This window comes from Schistocerca cancellata, chromosome 7, assembly GCF_023864275.1.
Source record: "Schistocerca cancellata isolate TAMUIC-IGC-003103 chromosome 7, iqSchCanc2.1, whole genome shotgun sequence".
NCBI lineage: Eukaryota > Metazoa > Arthropoda > Insecta > Orthoptera > Acrididae > Schistocerca > Schistocerca cancellata.
The window spans coordinates 589,585,936-589,608,298 of NC_064632.1; the positions used below are offsets into that span (position 1 = coordinate 589,585,936).

Below are 22,363 nucleotides of genomic sequence, written 5' to 3' on the forward strand. Positions count from 1 at the left end.
ATACATACTGGCCAATATTGTCATTAATCCCAGCTGCTTGAAAATGGGTCTGCACTGGTCAAATGTCTTGCAGCAAGATTTATCAGGGTTGCCACAGGTCCTGGAAAGCAGGGGATATCAGGCAATTTCAAACATGTCAGAGAAATCAGGAATATTTGGAAAAACACTTGAAAAATCTCATTTTTTGTCTCATTAGATGAAATGGTTTGTGAGATGCCATGCATTGTCAGTGGTTGGGTGCGGCTGAGCACGTGTGCTGCTTGCCTACTCCCTCATCCCTACTACTTCTCCCCTTCCTACCACTCCCCTCAGCTTGCAGTCAGTGCTTCCACCGCTTGTCGCCTGTAGCCTAGCAGCTACAGATGAGAGGCACGGAGGTGTGAGGAGTGGTTTGTTTGGATCTGATTCTCAGAGATTATAGACACAGCTGCCAGAGACGGCAGTCATGTGTGCACGAGTTGTGTGTGTGTGGGGGGGGGGGGGGGGGGGTAGGCTGACCGTTTTGTGTGTGCTCTTGTTTTCTGACAAAGGCTAACAGTCGAAAAATTAGTTGAGAGATTGTGATTGTCTTTCCTACATGCCTGTCTGCGGCTCATTGATCATCTTTTTAGTGAGTTGTTACCCATCCTCATTATTGATTCTCAGAGTATTTGCACAAGTTATCTGTTGCTTGAATTGATCATCGTGGTCCCATTTCATCTACATACTGTCTGTGACTTCTGAATAGCTGGCCACACCAGTGGATTTCTGTAACAGGCCAAAACTGCAGGCTGTTTCTGTCGGTATCTCTAACGGATTGAACTGCTGGTCTGAAACCTTCGTTTCCCACTAACATGCAGGTCCTGCCCATCAGGTCTAGTCTCACCGACCTGCCCGCAGGCCAGGTCTGTTTGCACCCCAGGGGACTCCACTCTTCATCGGGTTTGTGCCTGGCTCCTATCGGGCTCCAGCTTTTGCAGCATTTTTCCCTTCTGTGCTGTATGTCTTATCTTCTTGCTATTCTTTTTCCTCTCCCTTGGGGAACATGTCTGGGGTGTTACTGGGAATGTTGTGCATTGTCTGTCACTGACGTAAGAACAGTCTCACCATTGTTTTTCGCTTGCTTTTCCTTTCTTTTTTCTCTTCTCTCTTTCCTCCACTGGGGCATTTGAGGTTTCTCTTTTTCTTCTTCCTCCCTGTGCCCTCCTGAAGGCTGGCCCATGTGTCCGACGCATAACATGTGACTGGGTAACGCGTAATTCCCAACCTCAGGTTGATAGGTAGGGTTCGCACGTACCCCCTGGTACAGGATAGGCCTATGGCGGGGGATAGCCTGAGTTGCAACCTTCCCACATTGCCGATTGGTCCCTCTGTCAGGTATTCAGAAGGTGTGACCTGAAGTGTGAACAATCACCTGAGGTGGGTGCGCCCGCTTGTGAAGTGGCCCCCCCAGTTGGAAGGAGCACGCCGTCGGAGACACTGGCAGTCGTGGGGATTTTCTCGTAATGAGTCAATCATCTTCACAATCAACAGCTACGTAAACGTAATGAAGCTAATGATTCCAAAACCCTTCCTGCTGCACCGCAGTTCCTCGCGGTCTCACGTACTGAAGAGTCAGTCCTTCACCACGGTAAATCCCCTTATTATTCAGAAAGGTGTCGATGGAGTTGCCAGTCGTGTGAAATCTTGCTCTTGTTTATGGAATGGCACTTTGCTTTTGGAGACTACTTCTGATTCTCAAGCACAACAACTGCTTGCCGCCTCGCTTCTCTGTGGCTACCCTGTTCATGTTGAGGCCCATAGAACTTTGAATTCTTCCCGTGGTGTTATTTACACTTGGCTGCTCAACGGTCTAACCAAGGCCGAAATCCAATCTTACCTCTCTGATCAGGGTGTCATTGCCATCCACCAGGTAATGAAAAAGGTAGATTCCTCCTTGGTACCCACCTGCACTTTTTTTTTTTTTTTTTTTTTTTTTTTTTCATTTTTTCTGTCAAAGATCAAATCAGGCTATGAAATTATCACAGTCCGGCCATACATTCCGAACCCAATGCACTGCTGTCAGTGTCATCGTTTCAACCACACTAGAATGTCTTGTCGATACCCAGCCAAATGTGTAACCTGTGGTAGGTAAGCGCATGAGGGTGTTTGTCCGCCTCCTCCCCGCTGTATCATCCCCCTGCGGGTTCGGGGGTTAGAATAGGCCCGCGGTATTCCTGCCTGTCGTAAGAGGCGACTAAAAGGAGTCTCACATGTTTTGGCCTTATGTGATGGTCCCCTCTCGGGTTTGACCTCCATCTTTCTAAATTATTCCGAAGAGCGAGCCAATTGGGGAAGGGCGCCTTACGTGGTGCACTGTGTATCCGTCGTGCAATTAGACCTTTAGCCGGCTTTCACGTCGTTGCCATGGTGTCCCGCTCGTTTTCGATCTTTAGGGCGGGGATACGTCCCTGGGTGCGATTACCACGCTGCCCTCTGCAGTGTTTCTTTTAACTGCGGCGACGACCTTGGACAGTTTTGCACCTAAGATCCAGCACGGTAGCCAGTCCGTTGTGGTGGGGCCGCCATGTACCCTCTTGGTTGTAGCCCCCTGACAACACAGGGATCGCTCTACTGATGCCTGCGCCGTTAACTCCCCACGTATGCCAAGGAGTAGATGCCTATCCTCCTGGGGTATCAGGACTCCCGGCAACGGCCATCCTGCCAGGTGGCCTTTGCTGTGGCTGGGTGGCGCCCGTGGGGAGGGCCCTTGGTCGGAGTAGGTGGCATCAGGGCGGATGACCCGCAATGAAGCGTGGTACATCATCTCTCGCTGGCGGCCAGCCGCCAGCAGTCTCTAAGCGTTCTCGGGCTCAATTTAATGCTCAGAAGTACGATCCGAAAACGTTCCCCTCCCTGGCCACGCCGTGGGAAGAGCGTAAGTCCCAGGATGGAGGTAACAGTTATTCGCCCCGATTCTTAGTTTGCACGAGAGCTGATGGGGAGTCTTTTCTCTCCACAAAGCCTCAGTTCTTCGTCGAGCATTTAGAGGACAAGTTTGGGGAGGTGGAGGGCTTGTCTAAAATGCGCTCTGGCTCAGTACTGATACAAACGGCATCCTCCGCCCAGTCACGCAGGTTACTTGCTTGTGACAAGTTGGGGGATGTTAACGTTACTATTACTCCACATAAGAGTTTAAATATGGTCCAGGGTGTTATTTTCCATAGGGACCTCCTTTTGCAGTCTGATGACGAGCTGCGCGCCAACTTAGAACGTAGAGGTGTTCATTTCGTCCGGCGCGTTCATCGGGGTCCGAGGGACAATCAGGTTGCTACCGGTGCCTTCATCTTGGCCTTCGAGGGTGATACGTTACCGGAAAAGGTCAAGGTGATGGTCTACCGATGTGACGTCAAGCCCTATATCCCTCCCCCGATGCGGTGCTTCAAGTGCTGGAAGTTCGGCCATATGTCTTCCCGCTGCACTTCCAGCCTCACATGTCGAGATTGCGGACGCCCATCTCATCCCGATACTCCATGTGCCCCGCCTCCCATCTGCGTCAACTGCGGGGAGCACCATTCACCTTGCTCGCCAGACTGCAGAATATTCCAGAAAGAGCGCAAAATCATGGAATATAAGACCCTGGACCGACTGACTTATACTGAGGCCAAACGGAAATACGACCGATTACATCCAGTGAGAATGACAACTTCCTACGCCGCTGTTACAACACCTGTGCTAGCCCCATCAGTTTCGCGCCTTTCGGCCGGATCGACGAGTGGTACAACTCCTCCTGCCCCCTTGCCAGTGGGGGGCTCTACCCACCCGATTGCTCCTGTGCCACCTACCTCAGGAGCAACACCATCCCCCCCATCGGGGACGTCGGTCCCCGCTTCTACGCCGGAGAAGTGTCCAACTTCTTCGGCTTCTCACGCTCGCAAGGGGTCCCTTGGGTCCCTCCCTTCCCAGGTTTCCACCGGCGGGAAGGCTGACGATAGACAGTGGCGTAAGTGCCCACAATCTGCAGGTCGAAGGGCTTCCCGATCCTCCTCAGTCCCGGAGACTGAATCGGTGAAGCCCTCCCAGCCAGTTAAACCCAAGGAGCAGCGTGAGAAATCAAAGAAGAGCAGCTCTAAGCCCAAGGAACGCGCGGTGGTAGCCACCCCATCGCAACCTTCTAGCTCTGCGTCTGAGGACGCGGTGGAGATTCTGGCGTCCGCTGAGGACCTCGATCTCGCCGGTCCCTCAGACGCCGTGAATAGCAATAGCACTAGCACGGGTGCTCAATCGGAGGCAGCAGGTGACCCAGCGGCGTAATCTGCCGTCCCAGTCCCGGCACGCCTTTCTCAGCCATGGACAAAACCATCCTCCAGTGGAACTGCAGCGGTTTCTTCCACCATCTAGCTGAGCTCCGCCAACTTATCAGCCTTCACCCTTTCCTCTGCATTGCTCTGCAGGAAACTTGGTTTCCAGCAATGCGCACCCCCGCCCTCCGTGGCTATCGGGGTTATTATAAGAACCGAGCAGCTTATGAAAGGGTGTCTGGTGGCGTCTGCATCTATGTCCTTAACTCACTTCACAGCGAGTCTGTCCCTCTCCAAACAGCTTTAGAGGCTGTCGCTGTTAGGGTGTGGACGCCGCAGGCTCTTACCATCTGCAGTCTTTACCTTCCACCGGAGGGTGATGTCGCGCAGCATGTCCTGGCTGCGCTGATAGCCCAATTGCCGCCACCTTTTTTATTACTGGGCGACTTTAACGCCCATAACCCTCTGTGGGGTGGGTCAGTGGCAACAGGTCGAGGCGCCACCGTTGAGCATTTATTGTCGCAGCTCGATCTCTCGATTTTGAATGATGGTGCCTCCACACACTTCAGTGTGGCGCATGGCACCTACTCCGCCATTGACCTTTCAATCTGTAGCCCTAGCCTCTTACCATCTGTCCACTGGAGTGTGCATGACGACCTGTGTGGTAGTGACCACTTTCCGATTTTTCTGTCACTACCACAGCGTCACTCTTCTGGGCGCCCTAGCAGATGGGCTATGAATAAGGCTGACTGGGACTTGTTCTCCTCCACTGCCGCTATTGAGCCTCTCTCAACTGATGCCATTGATGTGGTGGTTACATCGGTCACCGCCGGCATCGTCACTGCCGCCGAGTCTGCCATTCCCCGTTCTTCTGGGTCCCCTCGGCGGAGGGCTGTGCCTTGGTGGTCGCCTGAGATCGCTGAAGCGATTAAGGATCGCCGGCGGGCACTCCAGCGTCACAAGCGACATCCCTCCATGGACCAACTTATCGCCTTTAAACGGCTGCGTGCGCGGGCCCGCCTCCTTATCCGCCAAGGCAAGGAGGAGTGCTGGGAGCGGTATGTGTCCACCATTGGACTCCATGTCACTCCATCGCAGGTCTGGGCCAAGATTCGACGGGTCTTCGGCTATCGGACCCCTGCCAGCGTCCATGCGCTCTCACTGAATGGAGCAGTTTGTACTGACTCCGACGTCATTGCAAACCGCTTAGCAGAGCATTTTGCTATGAGTTCCGCTTCTGCGAATTACCCCCAGGCCTTCCGCTCCATTAAAGAGCGGATGGAACGTCGGAGCCTTTCTTTTCGCACCAACGCTTCTGCACCCTACAACGCTCCATTCAGTGAGTGGGAATTTCAGAGTGCCCTTGCCGCTTGCCCTGATACCGCTCCCGGGCCAGATCGCATCCACTGTCAGATGCTGAAACACCTTTCAGTGGACTGCAAGCGACGCCTCCTCGACCTTTACAACCGTCTCTGGGTCGAGGGTGAGTTTCCATCGCAATGGCGGGAAAGTATTGTCATCCCCATTTTGAAACCTGGAAAGAACCCTCTGGAGGTGGACAGCTACCGCCCCATTAGCCTCACCAACGTTCTTTGTAAGCTTCTCGAACGGATGGTGAGCCGGCGCTTAAATTGGGTACTGGAGTCTCGGGGCCTTCTGGCTCCGTCTCAGGGTGGGTTCCGGAAAGGCCACTCCGCCGCCGACAATCTGGTGAGCCTGGAGTCGGCCATCCGTACTGCCTTTGCCCGCCGTCAGCACCTGGTCGCTGTCTTTTTCGACATGCGGAAGGCGTACGATACGACATGGCGTCATCACATCCTTTCTACGCTTCATGGATGGGGTCTTCGGGGCCCTCTGCCGATCTTTATCCGCAATTTCCTGTCGTATCGTACCTTCCGCGTGCAAGTCGCAGCCTCCTATAGTTCCACCCACGTCCAGGGGACCGGTGTGCCACAGGGTTCTGTTTTAAGTGTCTGTCTGTTTTTAATAGCCATTAACGGGCTCGCTGCGGCCGTGGGAAATTCTGTCTCTGCTTCCCTGTATGCTGACGACTTCTGCCTTTATTACAGCTCTACTGGCATTGCAGCTGTTGAACGTCAGCTACAGGGCGCTATCCGTACGGCGCAGTCTTGGGCTGTAGCGCATGGGTTTCAGTTTTCGGCAGCCAAGACCCGCGTTATGCATTTCTGCCGGCGCCGAACAGTCCATCCTGAGCCGCGGCTTTATCTTGGCGACGAACTCCTTGCTGTGGTGGAAACCCACAGGTTTTTGGGGGTGGTTTTCGATGCCCGGTTGACTTGGCTGCCTCATATCCGGCAGCTTAAACAGACGTGTTGGCGGCATCTCAACGCTGTGAGATGCTTGAGCCACACCCGCTGGGGCGCCGACCGCTCTACCCTGTTGCGGCTCTACCAGGCGTTAATCCAGTCCCGTCTGGATTATGGGAGCCTGGCTTATGGCTCAGCATCCCCATCTGCGTTACGGGTGCTGGACCCAATTCTCCACAGCGGGATACGCCTTGCCACTGGTGCTTTCCGCACCAGCCCTGTGGACAGTGTGCTAGTGGAGGCAGGTGTACCCCCACTGCGGTTCCGGCGCCAACGTTTGCTGGCCGCTTATGCTGCCCATGTTCTAAGCTTGCCCGGGCATCCAAATTATCGTGTCCTGTTCCCGCAGTCAGTCGTCCATCTGCCAGACCGTCGGCCCCGGTCGGGTTGTCCGATCGCCGTACGCGTCAAGGAGCTTCTCTGTGGGCTTGGGTTTTTCCCTGTTCCACCTCCTTTCCGGGCGCCTCTGCGTACACCCCCGTGGTGTGTTCCTCGCCCTTGCCTTCGGCTCGACTTGGCACAGGGCTCGAAGGACTCGGTCCCTCCAGAGGCCTTCCGCCGCCGCTTTTATTCCATCCTGGCCACGTATCAGGGCTCTGGAATTGTTTACACCGACGGTTCGATGGTTGCTGGTCGTGTCGGGTATGCGCTAACTCTAGGGGACCATTCCGAACAACGGTCCTTGGCGGCTGGCTGCAGCGTTTACACTGCTGAGCTAGTCGCCATCTTTAGAGCCCTAGAGTATATCCGCTCCTGCTCAGGTGAGTCCTTCGTTATCTGTAGCGATTCCCTGAGCGGTTTACGAGCTCTCGACCAGTGTTTTCCTCGTTCTCGTCTGGTGATGGCTATCCATGAGTCCCTGCATACTCTTGCGCGTTGCGGCCGCTCTGTGGTCTTTGTGTGGACCCCCGGTCATGTCGGTATCCCGGGCAATGAACATGTTGACCGCCTGGCGAAAGAGGCCACGAATAAACCATCTCTGGATGTTGGCCTCCCAGAGGCTGATTTGCGGGCAGTCCTCCGCCGAAAAGTTTTTGCGCTTTGGGACGCTGAATGGCGCGATCGGATTACACCCAATAAACTCCGTGCCATTAAGGAGACGACGACTGTGTGGCGGTCCTCCATGCGAGCCAACCGCAGGGACTCAGTCGTCCTTTGTCGGCTCCGCATTGGCCACTCCCGGCTAACACACAGTTATTTACTGCGCCAGGAGGACCCTCCTGTATGTCGCTGCGGGGCGGCTTTGACGGTGGCCCACATTCTGTTGGCCTGCCCCCTTTTAGCTGTGGTCAGGCAGACATTTGCGCTGCCTGATACGCTCCCTGCCATTTTATCCGATAACCCTGTTATGGCTGCCTTAGTTTTACGTTTTATTCGGGCAGGGAGTTTTTATTCTTTCCTCTGAGTGTTTCTGTTTTATTTTATTTTTTGTTTTGATTCTGGCCTTTGGCCTATGATTTTACACTGATCTTTTAATGTGTTTCTAAGTGGTTGGCTTTTCCTTTTTTATTTCTATGGTCGGCCAACCACTGTCACACTCTGTGTGGTTTTAGTTCGTTTTGTCTTGTCCTTGTCTCCGTTTCTTTTGTTCTGTATCGTCTGTGTCTATTCTGTTCCTCGTTTTTATTCTCTGTGGATGTTCTTTGTCTTTGGAAAAAGGGACCGATGACCGTAGCAGTCTGGTCCCTTTCATCCCCCAAACCAACCAACCCCGCTGTATCAACTGCAATGGCAGCCATGCCACCTCCTATCGGGATTGTCCCGCGTATCTTGATGAGCTGGCTGTCAATGAGATACAGGTAAAGGAAAGAGTGCCTTACACATTCTCTCGCAAGTAATTGGCTAGTCGCATATCCTGCATTCTCCCGTGTGGCACCTATAGTTTTGTTCTTGTTACCCCTCACTCCATAAAGGACACGGCCACTCAGACGTGTGACCCCTCTAATTCAGCTCTGAGGTTGTGAAATCACCCAGTGTCAAGGTAGCATCCCCATGCCCCCGTCTAGCTGTGCAATAAGCCATCAAACTCTCTCCTCGAGGGGCAAAGCCATCAGCTCCACAACTGGTAGGCCGGAAAGGACAGAAGGAGTACTTCCGTGAAGACTTATACGTCCCTCCAGCCAACCAACACCTGAGTCTTCCTCTAATTGGAAAGGCTCGAAGTAGTCCAACGAAGGCAAACAGTCTTCTCTTTCACCGACTTGCAGATCCTCTTTGATGGTGTCACCATGTGATACCTTAGCGTGGCTGGCCTCTGTGTGGCCAGTGTGCTCCACAAACCGTTTTTCAGTGTTGGACTCCACAGACTGACAAAACAAGCAATCCAGTTCCTCTGTGGACACCATGGAGTAGGATCCTCCTGCTTCTGTGCCCTGTAGTAGCAACTCTTCACAGGCTGTCACTCGGCAACCGCCTACGTGACACTTCTACATCTCTTCCTCATCATGTGTCCCGTCCAATGGAACGTTCGCGGCCTGTGGTCCCACACAGAGGATTTACAGCTGCTTTTAGCATTGCAGCGTCCCCTAGTACTCTGCCGTCAGGAAACAAAATCGCGACCTCACGACCGCTTTGAGCTTTCATATTTCTTACTAGTTCGTTTTAACCTCCCCCTAAGGTCAGCATTCCATCTCATGAGGGCATCATGCTGCTGATACGGGATGATATTCACAGTCTACCCATCTTCAAGCTTTTGCAGATTGCCTTTTCCTTCCCCACCTGACTTTTTCCCTCTGTACCATTTATGTCCGTCCGTCATTCGATGTCACCAGGGCAGATTTCCTTCAGCTTACTGAGCAGCTACCTCCCCTATTTTTGCTACCCAATAACTTAAATGCACATAATCTCCTTTAGGGTTCACCCAGTACCTGTCAGACAGGTGCCCTCTTGGCTAACCTTCTTAACCAACTCAACCCCTTCTGCCTTAACACTGGAGCACCCACTTTCCTTTCCAACTCCTTGCACACCTATTCCCATTTGGACCTATCCTTCTGCACTGCCCAGCTTGCCTATCGTCTTGAGTGGTCCGTTCTTTCTGACACCTATTAGAGTGACAATTTCCCATGTGCTATCTGTTTGCAAACTCCTACCCCATCTGCGTGCACATCCAAATGGCAGCTTAGTAAGGCTGACTGGCAGCTTTACTCCTCCCTGGCGACCTTCGAAGAACAAGATTTCCCCAGTCGTGATGATGAGGTGGAGTATCTCACAAACGTTATCCTTTCTGCTGCAGAACATTCCATTCCTCGCACTTCCGCTTTACCACGTTGTGCCCCAGTCCCGTGGTGGGCTGAGGCATGTTGTGACACAATTCGTGCATGGAGACATGCTCTCTGCATTTTTTACTGTCATCCTACGATGGCAAACTGCATTCATTATGAACAGTTGTGTACACAGTGTCGTTGTATTCTTCAGGATAGCAAAAGAGCTAGCTGGATTTCATTCACTAGTTATTTTAACAGTTCAACCCCTTCCTCTGTTGTCTGGGCCAACCTCCGACGGCTCTCTGGGACCAAGATCCATTCGCCTGGCAGTAGCAGACAATGTCACCGTGGACCCTATTGCTATCTCCAACACCTTGGGCCGCCATTTTGCAGATATTTCGAGCTCTTCCCACTATCACCCTGCTTTCCTCCATCGGAAACAAGTGGAGTCGGCTTGGACGATACCCTTCTCTTCTCTGAATTGTGAGTGCTACAATGCCACATTTACTGTGAGGGAGCTAGAACATGCTCTGTTCATCCCAATCCTCTGCCCCAGGGCCAGACGCCATACAAATTCAGATGTTGCAGCACCTTCCTCTTGCGGGCAAGCACTTTCTGCTTATCACGTACAATCGCATCTGACACATTTCCTGGAGGTTGGCATGAAGCCACCGTCATACCCATACCTAACCTCAGTAAGGACAAAAGCCTTCTTTCTAGCTACTGCTCCATCTCTCTTACCAGTTGCGTTTGCAAGGTGATGGAATGTATGATTCGTGCCTGTCTGGTATTGTGGCTCGAGTCTCGCAATTAACTAACGAATGCACAGTGTGGATTTTGAGTGCGGCGTTCTGCAGTTGACCATCTCTTTACTTTGTCCACCCATGTCACAAATGGTTTTCTGCGGAAATCCCAGACTGTGGCAGTGTTTTTCGTTTGGAGAAGGCCTACGACACATGCTGAAGAACTGGTGTCCTCCATACTCCTTACACATAGGGCTTTATTGGACACCTTTATTGAGGGAAAACTGTGTGCATTAGGGTTCTGTCCTGAGCGTCATCCTCTCTGCTATCGCCATTAACCCTATAATGGCCAGTCTCCCACCGGGCATTTCTGGTTCCCCTTGTTGATGATTTTGCCATCTATTGCAGTTCTTTACGAACCTGTCTGACTGAGCAGTGTCTTCAGCAATGTCTTGATTGTCTTTACTCCAGGAACATCGACAGTGGCTTTCGCTTTTCCACTGAGAAAACCTCTGCTTGAATTTCTGGCGACACCATCGGTTTCTCCCACCATCTTTACATCTTGGGCCTTGCCCTTCTGTTCATTGAAACTACGAAATTCGTAGGGCTCATGCTCGATACGAAACTGTCTTGGTCCTCCCATATGTCTTACCTGGCAGCTACCTGTACACGGTTCCTCAATGTCCTACTTGTCTTCAATGGTACTTCCTGGGGTGCCGATTGAATCACCCTCCTGTTCGTACCGATCCCTTGGCGACTTCTAGCACACTGCTCAGTATTTACCGCCAAGCTCTTTGCCCTGTATCAGGCCAAGGAGTACATCAAGTGACTCAGCCTTTTCGAATGTGTCCTCTGCTCAGACTCACTCGGCACCCTTCAAAGTCTATGTTCACTGTACACTGCCCATCTCTTAGTGCAGCGGTTCCAGGAAAACTGTCACTTGCTCACTCTTTGTGGAGCCAGCATGGTGTTTCTGTGAATTCTTGGTCATGGTGTACCAGGAAGCGAGGTTGCTGCCAAGGCTGCAGTCCTCATACCTCAGCCTGCTAGTTCCTATATTCCCTCCGATGATCTCTGTGTTGCCGTCTCAGGTGGTGGTGTCCCTTTGGCATCGCCAATGGTCCTCCCTTCACGGGAATAATCTCCAGCGTATTCTCCCAGCGGCTCGGATGAGCTCTCAGCTATCCCACTGGGAGGAGGGCATTTTAACTAGGCTGCGTATTGGGCACTGCCTTTTTAGTCATAATCACTTGATAAGTGGTGCTACCCCACCACTTTGTACACATTGTCCACAAGTTTTAACTGTCTGTCACTTCCTGACAGAATGCCCATTTTTTAACTGTTAACATTCCCGCGTGGGCTGTCGACCTTGTTTTACTTTTTATCCGCCACAGCAATAGGTCAAAGGCCATTTAATTTTTAGTTTTGGACCTCTGTTTCTGTATGGTGTCTTTTTTAGCCCTTTCTCCACATGCCTGTTTTTAGCTGTCTTTTCTTACGTCAGTTGGAACCAACGTATTGTCATTTTTAACTCCTCTCTGTCTTCATGTTCTGTAGTTTTGACTTGGGTGCGTATAACCCAAGTTGTTTTTTGCGCTCTAAACCAAAACAAATTCGATCCAAATGTGTTTGTGCGTGCCATAATGTAGCGGATTTTCGTGGTTTATCAATGGACCCTGGCATTCAGTGCTCCTCGCCAGGCCAGAGGCTAAGGGCGATGTATTTCAGAAATTGTGTCTGTGTCACTGCAAGAACGTTGCATGGTGTGGCATTTTATAGACAGTTTATTGATTCTAGTACGTTTTCGCACTTCAGAAGTAGTTTATATATTAGAAATTGTGGATGATAAGAAGAAAATTGTGGCAGTTGCTGGCAGTTTGTACGCTATGTACTCAAATTGCTCGAAAGACAAATCACATAATACCTGTAAAATAATAGATGTAACACAGTGAATAATAACTGACAGTAATAAACATAGCAGAACCAACATTTTATTGGCAGTCACCTATATTGTTGGTTTACACAATTCTTCCCACCTTATACACTTCTTTCAAGAGGCCTATTTTTTCTGGAATCAGTGAAGGTATTTTAAATCTGTATTGCCACTCCAAGGAAATGCATATTTTTGTCCCCATATGTGTTTCGTTTTGTTGTTGTTGTTGTTGTTGTTGTTGTGGTCTTCAGTCCTGAGACGGGTTTGATGCAGCTCTCCATGCTACCCTATCCTGTGCAAGCTTCTTCATCTCCCAGTACCTACTGCAGCCTACATCCTTCTGAATCTGCTTAGTGTATTCATCTCTTGGTCTCCCTCTACAATTTTTACCCTCCAAGCTGCCCTCCAATGCTAAATTTGTGATCCCTTGAAGCCTCAGAACATGTCCTACTAACTGGTCCCTTCTTTTTGTCAAGTTGTGCCACGTACTCCTCTTCTCCCCAATTCTATTCATTACTTCATCATTAGTTATGTCATCTACCCATCTAATCTTCAGCATTCTTCTGTAGCACCATATTATGAAAGCTTCTATTCTCTTCTTGTCCAAACTATTTATCATCCATGTTTCACTTCCATACATCGCTACACTCCATGCAAATACTTTCAGAAACAACTTCCTGACACTTAAATCTGTACTCGATGTTAACAAATTTCTCTTCTTCAGAAACGCTTTCGTGGTTCATGGTGTGGGTTTCTGTTGTCACGTCCTAGTTCATGAACCACGGGCAACATATGAGTGGCCAAGTAAGTTGTCCTGACAGTCGGGATACCAGTTACTTTGGAGTAAGACTAGGCATCTCGGACATATTCTGAGTAGTGGTCACCTTTGTGCTCAGACGGCAAAGACTACCAAATCCACCGGTTAGTCCCTCAACCGTTAGGGCTAAAACTGAATGGGACCCGGGGCAAGTAAGGCTAGCAACCTGCTTCCCTGGTACTTTAAATATGATGTGGCAACAATCAGAGCAAAATGCCTTGGACCTTTGGAGGTGACGGAGTCCCACCTCTAATTGACAAACCAGGGACTCCTAAGATACAACTCGGCAAACGAATGTTAACCAGATGGGGAGCTATTAATATCAATGGGGGCTACTCTGGGAAGAAGGTAGAGCTGGCAGAGGCTGCAAGTAAGATGGGGTTGGATGTTTCAGCTGTTAGTGACATTCGGGTAAGGGGTGAGAAAGAAGAGGAAGTGGAAAAATACGATGTCTACCTGTCAGGAGTCAAAGCAGGAATAACACAATGGGGTGTAGGGGTTTACATCAAGAAAGAAATGGAACCCAGCATAGTTGCAATAAGGTATGTAAACGAACGACTGATGTGGATAGATTTGATAGTGTCTAGCAAGAAAATTAGGATTGTGTCAGTATATTCGCATTGTGAAGGGGCAGATCAAGATAAGATGGTTAGTTTTTATGACCCACTCAGTGATGTAGTTGTTAGAGTAAAGAACAAGGACAGTGTTCTGCTCATGGGTGATTTTAATGCCAGGATTGGAAATCGAACAGAAGGGTATGAAAAGGTTATGGGTAAATTTGGAGAGGATATGGAGGCCAACAGGAACAGGAAACAACTCGTGGATTTCTGTGCTAGTATGGGCTTAGTAATCACAAACTCCTTTTTTAAACATACGAACATTCACCGATATACTTGGGAAGGCAGGGGAACCAGATCTGTCATTGGCTATATAATAACAGATCAGGAATTCAGGAAGGCTGTGAGGGACACACGTGTATTCAGGGGATTCTTTGATGACACTGATCACTATTTAATCTGCAGTGAAATTAATATTGTTGGGCCGAGAGTGTAGTAGGTCAGGTCCATATGTAGGAGGATAAGAGTGGAGAAACTTCAGGATAAGGAAATCAGGCACAAGTACATAACAGCGATCTCAGAAAGGTACCAGTTAGCTGAATGTAGTCAATTACAGTCATTGGAAAAGGAATGGACAAGGTACAGGGACACAGTACTGGAGGTGGCTAAAGAATGTCTTGATAAGTTTCAAATACCGGCTCCATGGCCATTGTTCGGTCTTCACAGCTGAGCTCTTTACCCTCTACCAGGCTGTTCTTTACATCTGCCGCCACCGACATTCTGCCTATATCATCTGCTCCGATTCCCTGAGCGCCATCCAGAGCCTCAGTGATCCGTATCCGGTTCACCCTTTCATGCACCGGATCCAACGCTTTCTTCAGCAGCTGATGGACAACGGTTCTCCGGTTAGCTTTATGTGGGTTCCGGCCCTGTCGGTATCCCTGGGAACGAAGCTGCAGATGCCGCGGCCAAGGCTGCGGTCCTCCAGCGTCGGACAGCTTCTTGTTGTGTCCCTTCATCAGATTGAAGCAGGGTCATTTGTCGGCGCATTTTATCACTGTGGTATGCCGATTGGGCTGCGCTTATGAACAACAAGCTTCGGGCCTTGACACCTCTTCCCACGGCTTGGACGTCGTCCTCACGCCCTTCTCAGCGGGAGGAGGTTGTTTTGGCCTGGTTACGAATTGGACACTGCCGGTTCAGCCATCGCCATCTGCTGACGGCTGCGCCGGCGCCATTATGCCCATGTGGGGAATTGCTGACGGTCCGCCACATTTTAACGTCCTATCCGGATTTTAATACACTGCGTCTTAATCTTGGCCTGCCATGTACTCTGGATGCCATTTTAGCGGATGACCCAGGAGCAGCTGCTCGCGTTCTTCGTTTTATCAACTTGACAAACCTGTCTAAGGACATTTGATTAAGTTTCCCCCCCCCCCCCCCCCCCCCTTTAGTTGCTGTTTTAACCTTGTGCCTCGCGGTGCATTCCTAACTTAGTCTGGGCGCTAATGACCATTGTAGTTGTGCGCCCAAAAACAAAAGAAAAAGAATGTCTTGGAACAGTAGTGTGTAAAGGTAGGATGAAGCAAACAGCTTGGTGGAATGACACAGTCAAGGCAGCCTGTAAAAGGAAAAAGAAGGCGTATCAAAACTGGCTACATACCAGAACCCAGGTAGACATAGAAAGTTATGTTGAAGAAAGAAACAAAGCCAAACAGATAATTGCAGCATCCCAGAAAAAATCTTGGGAAAACTTTGGAAACACGTTGGAGACTTCGGGTCAAGCGGCTGGAAAACCGTTCTGGAGTGTAATTAGCAGTCTTCGAAAGGGAGGTAAGAAGGAAATGACAAGTATTTTGGACAGGTCAGGAAAACTGCTGGTGAATCCTGTTGATGCCTTGGGCAGATGGAGGGAATATTTTGAAGAGTTGCTCAATGTAGGTGAAAATATGGTCAATGTTTCAGGTTTTGATGTACAGTGGGATAGGAATGATGATGGAATTGCAGTGCAATAAAGCAGCTGGGGTGGATGAAATTAAATCGGAACTCATCAAATACAGTGAAATGTCAGGTCTTAAATGGCTACACAGGATAATCGAAATGGCGTAGGAGTCGGGACAGATTCCATCAGACTGGGCGAAAGCAGTAATCACACCAATATTTAAACACGGAAGCAGAAAAGATTGTAACAACTACAGAGGTATCTCTTTAATCAGCGTTGTGGGTAAAATCTTCTCAGGTATTGTTGAAAGGAAAGTGTGAGTATTAGTTGAGGGCAAATTAAATGAAAATCAGCGTGGGTTTAGGCCTCTTAGAGGTTGTCAGGACCAGATCTTTAGCTTACAACAAATAATGTAGAGGTGCTATGAGTGGAACAGGGAATTGTATCTATGCTTTATAGATCTAGAAAAGGCATATGACCGGGTTCCTAGGAGGAAGTTATTGTCTGTTCTAAGAGATTATGTAATAGGAGGCAAACTTTTGCAAGCAATTAAAGGTCTTTACATAGATAGTCAGGCAGCAGTTAGAGTTGACGGTAAATTGAGTTGACGGTAAATTGAGTTGACGGTAAATTGAGTTGACGGTAAATTGAGTTGACGGTAAATTGAGTTGACGGTAAATTGAGTTGACGGTAAATTGAGTTGACGGTAAATTGAGTTGACGGTAAATTGAGTTGACGGTAAATTGAGTTGACGGTTCAGAGTAGTTTCAGGGGTAAGACAAGGCTGCAACCTGTCTCCACTGTTGTTCATATTATTTATGGATCATGTGTTGAAAACAATAGACTGGCTGGGTGAGATTAAGATATGTGAACACAAAATAATCAGTCTCACATATGTGGATGACTTAGTTGTGATGGCAGATTCGATTGAAAGTTTGCAAAGTAATTTTTCAGAGCTAGATGAGAAATGTAAGGACTATTGTATGAAGATTAGCATCTCCAAAACGAAAGTAATGTCAGTGGGAAAGAGATACAAACAGATTGAGTGCCAAATAGGAGGGACGAAGTTAGAACAGGTGGACAGTTTCAAGTACTTAGGATGCATATTCTCACAGGATGGCAACATAGTGAAAGAACTGGAAGCAGGGTGTAGCAAAGCTAATGCAGTGAGTGCTCAGCTACGATCTACTCTCTTCTGCAAGAAGGAAGTCAGTACCAAGACTAAGTTATCTGTGCACCGTTCAGTCTTCCGACCAACTTTGTTGTATGGGAGCGAAAGCTGGGTGGATTCAGGTTACCTTATCAATAAGGTTGAGGTTACGGATATGAAAGTAGCTAGGATGATTGCAGGTACTAGTAGATGGGAACAATGACAGGAGGCTATCCACAATGAGGAAATCAAAGAAAAACGGGGAATGAACTCTATAGATGTAGCAGTCAGGGCGAACAGGCTTAGATGGTGGAGTCATGTTACACGCATGGGAGAAGCAAGGTTACCCAAGAGACTCGTGGGTTCAGCACTAGAAGGTAGGAGGAGTCGGGGTAGACCAAGGAGAAGGTATCTGGACTCAGTTAAGAATGATTTTGAAGTAATAGGCTTAACATCAGAAGAGGCACCAATGTTAGCACTGAATAGGGGATCATGGAGGAATTTTATAAGGGGGACTATGCTCCAGACTGAACACTGAAAGGCATAATCAGTCTTAAATGATGATGATGATGATGATGATGATGATGATAAACGCTTTCCTTGCCATCGCCAGTCTACATTTTATATCTTCTCTACTTCGACCATCATCAGTTATTTTGCCCCCCCCCCCCCCCCAATAGCAAAACTCCTTTACTGCTTTAAGTGTCTCATTTTCTAATCTAATTCCCTCAGCATCACCCGACTTAATTTGACTACATTCCATTATCCTCGTTTTGCTTTTGTTGATGTTCATCTTATACCTTCCTTTCAAGACACTGTCCATTCCATTCACCTGCTCTTCAAAGTCCTTTGCTGTCTCTGACAGAATTACAATGTCATCGGCGAACCTCAAGGTTTTTATTTCTTCTCCATGGATTTTAATACCTACTCCGAATTTTTCTTTTGTTTCCTTTACTGCTTGCACAGTATACAGATAGAATAACATCGGGGAGAGGCTACGACCCGGTCTCACTCCCTTCCCAACCACTGCTTCCCTTTCATACCCCTCGACTCTTCGATTTAGTATTTTGCAGCTGTGACTTATTAAACTGATGGTTCGTAATTTTCACATCTGTCAACACCTGCTTTGTTTGGGATTGGAATTATTATATTCTTCTTGAAGTCTGAGGGTATTTCGCCTGTCTCGTACATCTTGCTCTGCCAAGGCCGTCAGTAGTTCCAATGGAATGTTGTCTACTCCCGGGACCTTGTTTCCACTCAGGTCTTTCAGTGCTCTGTCAAACTTTTCACGCAGTATCGCATCTCCCATTTCATCTTCATCTACATCCTCTTCCGTTACCATAATATTGTCCTCAAGCACATCGCCCTTGTATAGACCCTCTATATACTCCTTCCACCTTTCTGCTTTCCCTTCTTTGCTTAGAACTGGGTTTCCATCTGAGCTCTTGATATTCATGCAAGTGGTTCTCTTTTCTCCAGAGGTCTCTTTAATTTTCCTGTAGGCAGTATCTATCTTACCTCTCGTGAGATAAGCCTCTACATCCTTACATTTGTCCTCTAGCCATCCCTGCTTAGCCATTTTGCACTTCCTGTCGATCTCATTTTTGAGATGCCTGTATTCCTTTTAGCCTGCTTCATTTACTGCATTTTTATATTTTCTCCTTTCGTCAATTAAGTTCAATATTTCTTCTGTTACCCGAGGAGTTCTACTAGCCCTCGTCTTTTTACCTACTTGATCCTCTGCTGCCTTCACTACTTCATCCCTCAGAGCTACCCATTCTTTTTCTACTGTACTTCTTCCCCCCATTCCTGTCAATTGTTCCCTTATGCTCTCCCGTAAACTCTGTACAACCTCTGGTTCTTTCAGTTTATCCAGGTCCCATCTCCTTAAATTCCTACCTTTTTGCAGTTTCTTCAGTTTTAATCTACAGTTCATAACCAATAGATTGTGGTCAGAGTCCACATCTGCCCCTGGAAATGTCTTAAAATTTAAAATCTGGTTCCTAAATCTGTCTTACCATTATATAATCTATCTGATACCTTTTAGTATCTCCAGGGTTCTTCCATGTATACAACCTTCTATCATGATTCTTGAACCAAGTGTTAGCTATGATTAAGTTACGCTCTGTGCAAAATTCTACCAGACGATTTCCTCTTTCATTCCTTTCGCCCAATCCATATTCACCTACTATGTTTCGTTCTCTTCCTTTTCCTACTCTCGAATTCCAGTCACCCATGACTATTAAATTTTCATCACCCTTCACTATCTGAATAATTTCTTTTATCTCATCATACATTTCATGAACTTCTTCATCATCTGCAGAGCTAGTTGGCGTATAAACTTGTACTACTGTAGTAGGCTTGGGCTTCGTGTCTATCTTGGCCACAATAACGCGTTCACTATGCTGTTTGTAGTAGCTTACCCGCACTCCTATTTTTTTATTGATTATTAAACCTACTCCTGCATTACCCCTATTTGATTTTGTATTTATAACCCTGTATTCACCAGACCAAAAGTCTTGTTCCTCCTGCCACCGAACCTCACTAATTCCCACTATATCTAACTTTAACCTATCCATATCTAACTTTAACCTATCCATAATGACATCCTCTTGAGTAGTCCCTGCCCGGAGATCCAAATGGGGGACTATTTTACCGCCGGAATATTTTACCCTAGAGGACACCATCATCATTTATCCATACAGTAAAGCTGCATGCCCTTGGGAAAAATTACGTCCGTAGTTTCCCCTTGCTTTCAGCCATTTGCAGCACCAGCACAGCAAGGCCGTTTTGGTTAATGTTGCAAGGCCAGGTCAGTCAATCATCCAGACTGTTGCCCCTGCAACTACTGAAAAGGCTGCTGCCACTCTTCAGGAACCACACGTTTGTCTGGCCTGTCAACAGATACCCCTCCGTTGTGGTTTCACCTTCGGTACGGCCATGTGTATCGCTGAGGCAAGCAAGCCTCCCCACCAATGGCAAGGTCCATGGTTCATGGGGATGGGTTTTGTTTTGTTGAAATGAAATAACATCAGTGGTATTAATGAAACACACATACCATCTAGCTTGCTTTCTCCATCTAAAAACAGTTCATTACAAAAATGTTGATGTTAAGTACTTAAGATTTTTATTCACATTAGGAAATGCCATCTGCTTGCAAGTTTCATTTAGATATTTCCTTGTTTGGCACTACTGTATCTTTTACCGTAGCTGCAAAGACGGGTGTCAAGTTAACGTCTTTACTTACCCTTCAGATCTCAAAATTTGTCAGTGAAATATTCTAAAACTAGTCTGCAAATCAGGGAATTTCCTTTGGGGGTACTTGTGGGAACCCTGATTTATTTTTACAGCCTTCTTGCATAGGAACAATTTGTTTACTTCCAGTAGTATGCCCCCACAGCAACAGTCCACATATGATGTCTGTGGAACACTGCATCATATATTGTGATTTGTGTTTCCTGAGGGGATAAATTACTCTTGAGAGATTAGAACACACATGTGCAGTGTGTTCAGTCCACGTCAACTTGTTGTACTTTGCAATTTCCTGGAGTTTGATGCTGTAAATATTTTCTGTCACAAAGTTTGTATAATATTTTCTGGGTTTTATCTCGATCAAATTTCATTGAATTTTCTTTCTTTTGGCTGCCTCAAACAAAATTTCAGTGTCCTTCAGTGCCTTCGTTGAATTTTGAATCTTAGTCATTAATGTTGTATCATCTGCAAAGAGCAGAGTACAACTGTGACAGCTTAAGTCATTGGCAAACATTAAAAAGAGTAGAAGGCCAAGTACGAAGCTCTGCAGTATACTGTGTTAGTGTCATCTCGTGAGACATCGCTATTTGGATACGAACACTCCACCGTCTGTCTCGTAGATAAGGTAATAGTGTCTCAAAAATGAAGCCGTTTATACCATCAGATTTTTTATTTTTCCGACAATGTCTTATGAGAGATGCAATCAAATACAAGAAGAATTAAAGCCGCGCAGTTCTTTTCTTCAAGTGCTTCCATTATTTTCGTTATTAAATCAAGCATTGCACTAAATGTAGATCTCCCTCTTCTAAATCCATGTTGGTTATCCAGGAAGAGGCTGTCTTGGTAATAATATAAGTTGGTATTTCATTATAGTTTCAATCACTTTTGCTAGTCTAGGAGTTAGAGAAATTGGTCTATAGCTGGGTGGACTGCTGTGATCGCCTTTTTTATATACTGATGCTGTCTTTTTTCAGTTTTAAAAGTTTGGAAAAGTACCAACCTCAAGGCATCCATTAATGACAGCAACCAAAGGTTCCGCAAGATCAGATACAGTATCCTTCGGAGCAGCTCATTACATACCTTACATGTAAATGCGCTACCAGAATGTTCAAAATCTTTCAGAATTTTCGCTATCCCCTGTAGGAGTACTTTCTACCCCCTGGTCAAGTGAAACTATTGCTGATGCTTATATTGCTTGTAATATCAGTTTCTAAATCTGCTACTTGGGCTACATTATTCCCAACACCAGTAAAATATTTCTGATAATCATCAGGGCTGTAGGCATTTAATAGGGCAGAGTCCATTCATTAACCAGTTCCCAGACTGCTTTGCACGGGTTGCAGACTTCAGAAATGAACCTATCATTGTATGCCTGCTTGGCTGCTTCTACTTCCTTCCTGTAGGGTGTCTTAGCTTTCAGATAATAGCAGTGACATACCTCTGGCTCTGGCATTGGTTGCTTTTTAAACTCAGCCATATAACAACAAAACAACACACTTTATTTTATAGGTGAGACTGCGAATATGGGGAATGAACCACAAACAGAGCACCAGGCATACTGCACCGAAAATTGGAACGCCATCTTGTGACCGCACACACTGATCGTAAATGGAACATCTCGGGACAGTTGTAATGGAGTGGACCCTAGAGTGACTAGAACCCACTATGAAGGGGGACGAATAGCAGTGTCAGGTCTGATGAAAATAAGGAGTTATGTTGATATTGTGCACGGGTGACATAAATACCTGGCAGAACACCTGACACCTCAAGATGTAAACAGATTGTCGGGAGAGAATGAAGGATTACTTTCTTACATTTGTTTTGCTACGATTCCCAATGTTTTCACATAGGTTCTCCTTTGTCTTTACCATATCAGTACTGATTTGTCATCCATTTTATAGGTCAGATTTTTCTCTCTGATCATAAAATCACCTGATTAGAAATTAATTTTTTGGTATTAATAAGACCATCCTTTTCGTGTTTGTAATACAGCTACATTTTTCAGATCCACCCTACTGTCAGTTCTTTTCCTATAAGTAGTCTTGTAATGTGCATGTTGTTTGCCCAGCAATGGTGTTAAAGTGATATCTTCACAGTTAGAATGCTATTTTTATATCTTCTTATAATTTTGTTTTTTTAAGCCTACATCATTTATCTTTGTAAAAAACTGGTGTCAGGAT

General features: G+C 47.4%; 1 protein-coding gene across 1 annotated transcript in view; it reads left to right on the forward strand.

The window, feature by feature from the left end:
* LOC126092611 (serine/threonine-protein phosphatase 2A 65 kDa regulatory subunit A alpha isoform) overlaps nt 1–22,363 on the forward strand; it is a 99,497-nt gene that overhangs the window by 9,046 nt on the left and 68,088 nt on the right. The window lies entirely within an intron of this gene.